At 50.6% G+C, this 6,000-nt stretch overlaps 1 protein-coding gene across 1 annotated transcript in view; it reads left to right on the top strand.

Annotated features, from left to right (window-relative positions):
- The first annotated feature begins 3,513 nt into the window (after positions 1-3,513).
- The window catches only part of CDH6 (cadherin 6), a 168,228-nt gene continuing 165,741 nt past the window's right edge, over positions 3,514-6,000 (top strand). The window contains exon 1 of the mRNA XM_081873029.1: positions 3,514-4,021. The gene's annotated coding sequence lies outside the window, so the exon portion shown is untranslated. The remainder of the gene's footprint in view (positions 4,022-6,000) is intronic.

Raw genomic sequence — 6,000 nt, 5'->3', positions numbered from 1 at the left:
TGGCAGCAGCGAGAATGTGAGAATGCCTGCCTGGGGCTCCTGCCTGCCTGCTCACTTGCTTCACCGTGAACGTTCATCAGCATGACAACGGACAAGTGCAAATATAGTATAGAACAAAATAATATACTAGCAGACCAGCAACACAAACCCAAACAAACATATGGCAGCCCACCTGAAAGGACTAAAATGCAATCTAAAAGCCAACAAACAAGCAAATAAACAAACAGGTACAAGAAGGCATGAATGCTGTCTTCTTCCTGGCTGCCAAATGCCTTCTAGTTTTCACCTTTAAAGTTGTTGTTGTTGTTTAGTCGTTTAGTCGTGTCTGACTCTTCCTGACCCCATGGACCAGAGCACGCCAGGCACTCCTGTCTTCCACTGCCTCCCGCAGTTTGGTCAAACTCATGCTGGTAGCTTCGAGAACACTGTCCAACCATCTCATCCTCTGTCGTCCCCTTCTCCTTGTGCCCTCCATCTTTCCCAACATCAAGGTCTTTTCCAGGGAGTCTTCTCTTCTCATGAGGTGGCCAAAGTACTGGAGCCTCAGCTTCACGATCTGTCCTTCCAGTGAGCACTCAGGGCTGATTTCCTTCAGAATGGATAGGTTTGATCTTCTTGCAGTCCATGGGACTCTCAAGAGTCTCCTCCAGCACCATAATTCAAAAGCATCAATTCTTTTGTGATCAGCCTTGTTTATGGTCCAGCTTTCACTTCCATACATCACTACTGGGAAAACCATAGCTTTTACTTTAAAGTACGGGACCACAATACCTAACGGACCACCTTTCCCTACCCTGAGATCATTATCTGTGGTCTTCTGTGTGCCAAACACAGAACAGAAGCAAGGGAAGGGATCTTTTCTGTGGTAGTTCCCCTACCCCCCAACATATGGAAGGCTCTCTCCAGGGAGGACTACCTGTCTCCAACCTTGTTATCATTTTGTTGCCAGGCAAACGTTCCCGTTTTTCTGGTCATTTGGGAGGCATCCTTTATAGCGTTAAATTTCTTTTTGATAATGCTTATGTGGTTTTATTATTGTTTTTTTACTCGGCTGTAAATCACTTGGTGATTTATTTATTTATTTATTTATTAAAGTGGAAAGTGATGTAAAATTTAATAAACCATAAATGAAAACCAATAATAAGAACCTTTCAAGGAAAAGCCAATAGGACAAATGTGAGTAATAGGGTCTTTCCAAAAGGTATATACACTGTTGTAGTCTGGCACAGCCCAAAGGGGAATGAAATCCCAAGCCTTGGAGAATGCCCTCTGCCTTGTTCCCAACAGCTGAACGGCTCCTGGCAGGAGGCAAATGAGAAAAGCCTCAGTTGTTGACCTCAGAGGGTGGGCAGCCTGGCAAAAGTGATCTGTTCTGTGATCTTTGGATAAAGGGCAGTAGATAAACTTAATGATAAGTAAGTGTAAAAAGTAAAGGTAAAGGGATCCCTGACCATTAGGTCCAGTCGTGACTGACTCTGGGGTTGCGGCGCTCATCTCGCTTTATTGGCCGAGGGAGCCGGTGTACAGCTTCCAGGTCATGTGGCCAGCATGACTAAGCCACTTCTGGCGAACCAGAGCAGCACACGGAAACGCTGTTTACCTTCCCGCTGGAGCGGTACCTATTTATCTACTTGCACTTTGACGTGCTTTCTAACTGCTAGGTTGGCAGGAGCAGGGACCGAGCAATGGGAGCTCACCCCGTTGTGGGGATTTGAACCACCGACCTTCTTATCGGCAAGTCCTAGGCTCTGTGGTTTAACCCACAGCGCCACCATAAGTAAGTGTAGCAGGCCTTCAAATAACCTGGATCCAAACTGCTTTGAGGCTTTAAAAGTCATAGCCAACACTTAAAATTGGGCTCAGAAGTGCCCCAGAAGCAGCTGATATGGGCATCACATGATATGGGTAGCTCAGTTGGTTAGAGTGTGTTGCTGATATCTCCAAGGTCGCAGGTTCAATCCCCCTAAGGTACAGCTGCATATTCCTGCATTGCAGCGGGTGGGACTAGATGTTCCTCAGGGTCCCTTCCAACTCGACAGTTCTATGATATGACCACCTAGGTCCCATCATTGCTTGAGCAACAGCATTCTGAGTCCAAGGCTGGCCCAACACACATTACTTCCTGCAGCAGGGCAGCAAATGGCCCCATGCTCTCAGCCTCAAAGTTAAGTAGGTGCATTATATACAAGGCCAGCCAAGTTCTTTAGGCACCTGAGGCAGAAAATCCGAGGAACAGCTCCCTCCCTGACAGCAAAAAAACCATAACCACCTGCTGCCTTTTCCTGACACCCAAAATCTCCTGCTCGAAGCAGCAGCATCATGCCACCTAATGGTAGGGCCGGCCTTATCTGGACCAGCAGAACCATTTTGAAGCCGAGCACAGTCAATGAACAGAACAGAGGGAGCTGCTTTATACCAGGGGTGCCAACTTCAATAAAATATTTATTGGGGGAAGGGACAAGCAAGCCCCGCCCTGCATAATCAATCACATGACGTCGTGCACACTCACCATTAGAATGGCAATGCCCATCGACATGGGAGGGGCAGCTCCCTCCAATATTTTATGGGGGGGGTTCAAATCCCCCCTCAGCCCCTAGGAGTTGGCTCCTATACTTTATACTGAGCCACATTAGTCCATCTCCCATGCTGATGGGCTTCTATTAAGCTACACCATTGGTCCACCTACGTCAGCACAGCCCGCAGCAATTGGCTTATACTGGGCCACACCATTGGTTCATCCGATGGGCTTCTACAGAGCCACACCATTGGTTCATCCGATGGGCTTCTACAGAGCCACACCATTGGTCCATCTGATGGGCTTCTACAGAGCCATGCCATTGGTCCATCTGATGGGCTTCTACAAAGCCATGCCATTGGTCCATCTGATGGGCTTCTACAGAGCCACGCCATTGGTCCATCTGATGGGCTTCTACTGAGCCACACCATTGGTCCATCTGATGGGCTTCTACAGAGCCATGCCATTGGTCCATCTGATGGGCTTCTACAGAGCCATGCCATTGGTCCATCTGATGGGCTTCTACAGAGCCACACCATTGGTCCATCTGATGGGCTTCTACAGAGCCATGCCATTGGTCCATCTGATGGGCTTCTACAGAGCCATGCCATTGGTCCATCTGATGGGCTTCTACAAAGCCACACCACTGGTGCTTCAGCACAGCCAGCACTGACTGGGCAGCATCTGCTATCCTCGGTCTCAGGCAGGGCCCTTGTCCACCCCCCACCCCCTTTCACCTGGAGACCCCACCTTCTGCAAGAGTGGGGTCCCGCATTAGAGATTCACCCTTCCCCGTGCAGGTCATGAAACTACCTCACCCCCTCACCGGCTCGTTGCCTTTCATTCCTCAAACTCCTGAGGGCTTGGCCGCAAGACTTCCCAAGAAGAGCGCGCTTTTCTCTGCCACGCGAGGAGGCGGCGGCGGCGGCGGCAAAGGAGGGGAGGCGGGCGTCTTCCAGAAAGGCCTCCTCCTCCTCCTCCTCGCACCTCCCACCCCATTCACTCGCGAATCGCTGGATGCCTGCAAGAGGCGCCTTCGCTGCTCCTCAGCCCTTCACCTCCCCGTCCGCAGAGCTGCGGCTCCGGCTCCCGAGGCGCCGCATTAAGAGCAGGGCGCACCGTTGGCGTGCGCGCCTGTGTGTTCTGCGAGGTTAAAAGAAAGAAAAGCCGGCAGGGCTGTGTGTGTGTGTGTGTTTGTGTGTTGTGTGTGTCTCTGTTTCTACATCTTTCCTGGCGAGTTTCCATTCCCTCCAAGGACTCCGGGACGCTGCCTTAGGGACCGAGTCCGCCGAGGGAGAGCTGCCCTCCGGCTGCCTCGCCTTCCTCCACGCCGGAGTTTGGAAGGGATGAGAGGGAGCTTCGGTGCCGCGCAAGTAGCTTCGGCGGCGGAAGGCGGACGGAGAAGCGGCGCCGTGGCCCCCGAAGCCGCCCGCTGCGTCGCTGCCCGACTCGACTCGGCGCCGGCGAGCAACTTGGCGCATCCCTTTCGCCTTCTCTTCTGAGCCGGTAAGGAACCGATGGTTTCTTCTTCTTCTTCTTCATCTTCTTCTTCTGTCTTTCTCTTCCTCTTCTTCCGTCGCCGGTTCGGGAGAGCTCAGAGCGTGAGACTTTTCAGGGTCGAGGGTTCGAGTCCCGCGCGGGGGCCAAAGGTCCCTGCATTGCGGGGAGGGTTGGACTAGATGATCCTTCCGACTCTACGTTCTAGGCAAGCGGTGCCAACTTGAATAAAACATCGCGGGGTTGGGGGGGGGAGAGAGGTAAGCCCTTACTGCATAATCGATCACAAGATGGGGCACCCATCTTTTTGTCCGTCAACTTTTGGGGGGTGGGGTGGGGGGGTCAAATATTTTATTGAAGGGACCTCGGCTCCGAGGAGTTGGCTTCTACGCTTCCCGTGGTTTTCTTGGTTCGGTGGGTCGGTTGGTTTGCCGCTTCTCCCCCCCCCCCCCATACCCCACCACCTCTCTTCTTGTTTGGTCTGCTGCAAATGCTAATGAAACCCTGTTATTTGCACGCACACACACACACACACGAAAAGTTGGCAGGTCCGTTACTATGGGAGCACCACGCCAGTGTGGCGGCACATGGACGGCGATGCGCTCTTTTAAGGGGATGGGTGTTCTTGTCATTTCTCTTCCTCTTTTTTTGCGCATGGATGGGATGCTAAGTGGATGTGAGCAACTGAAGTGCTTGATAGGAGCAGCATCTTTGCTGCTCGTTTAGGCAAGGTAAAGAGTGGGGCGCCTTCTGTTGATGCCACTAGGAAGCCCTTTGGACACCCTGAAACACCTCCCCCCGACACACACAAAATCACACGCGCCTCTCGCTACGAAGCAGAGAAATCCCAAGAATAATAATGATAGCCTTCTCTTTGGATTTGATATGGATCCCATAAGGCAGAAGGAAAGCCTCGAGGAGTGGGAGGGGGGTCGGAATACTGATCTAGAGAACGTACACAGTTGGAACGAGGTCTTTCCTTGAGGAAAAGTCGGGAGAGCAGGAAGAGTTGCTGGAGATGGCCCAGAAACCTGGTAAAGCACGGAATGCTTTGCACCTTAAGAAGAGGCAGTGTGCAAGGTGAATGAATGTGGGATGCTGAAGTTGAGCAGCTCTAGAAAATTCAATCACAGGGTGAAACACGTTTCTGGAAAAACTATATGTATTGAAACACGTTACATGTATGCATTGTGCATGTGCGTCTGTGTGTGCATAACCTCACGCCCAAGCATTCCTGCGTGTAGCGTTTTTGATTTAAAGGTTTGCATCTGGGCATAGAGGTCAGTGGTTGTGGAATGAGGTCTTGACAGTGCTGCAATAAAATCCATATTTTATGGAGAGTTAAATGCAGTGCTTTGTAAGTGCAACTGGATGTTCATCTATATGGTCCCCCCTGGTGACATTCAGGGATCAAGAAGTTTAATGGCTTAAATTGCACTCATCCCAGCAGCACATCTGTTACCTTTAACCATAAGAGAACAGGAGATGTCTCTTTATGACACCTATGATTTAAAGTTTTCTTATCACAAGATCTTAACGGAGCGCGGGGCGAGGGGGGGGGTGCTCTTCAGCCTGATCCAAGAGAGTAAGGGCAATTCATTTGTTTGATGGGGGAAAGTCTTAGTGCAGTTCTTCTGCGAATAGCGCACCCTGCACATGAGTAACTATGCCGTTCATGATTACTGCTTTGGAAGTTGTGTGCAGAGCTGTGTGCTCAGCTTTTATACGGAGATCTTGTGTGCGCACAAGGGATGCCAGATGTTGATGCAGGACCACATTAGGGATACTCTCATAGTTAAGTATTTATGCGCTCTCTGTGTGTGTGTGTGTGTTTGTGTGTGTACATACGGAGTCTTGGCATTGTTTCTGCTTTCTTTTCTTAGAGGCATATGAGACAATGTGTACCGGGAAAGGATTGGCTGGATTGTACATTTCTGGGTTCACCAGAGACATATATGCATATTCTTCCTCCGGTCATGACAAAGGCT

The sequence above is a fragment of the Podarcis erhardii genome (assembly GCF_964252035.2).
Source record: "Podarcis erhardii genome assembly, chromosome: 8".
Taxonomy (NCBI): Eukaryota; Metazoa; Chordata; class Lepidosauria; order Squamata; family Lacertidae; genus Podarcis; species Podarcis erhardii.
Note: the sequence above shows the minus strand (reverse complement) of the source record. Positions and strands in the feature narration are given on the sequence as shown.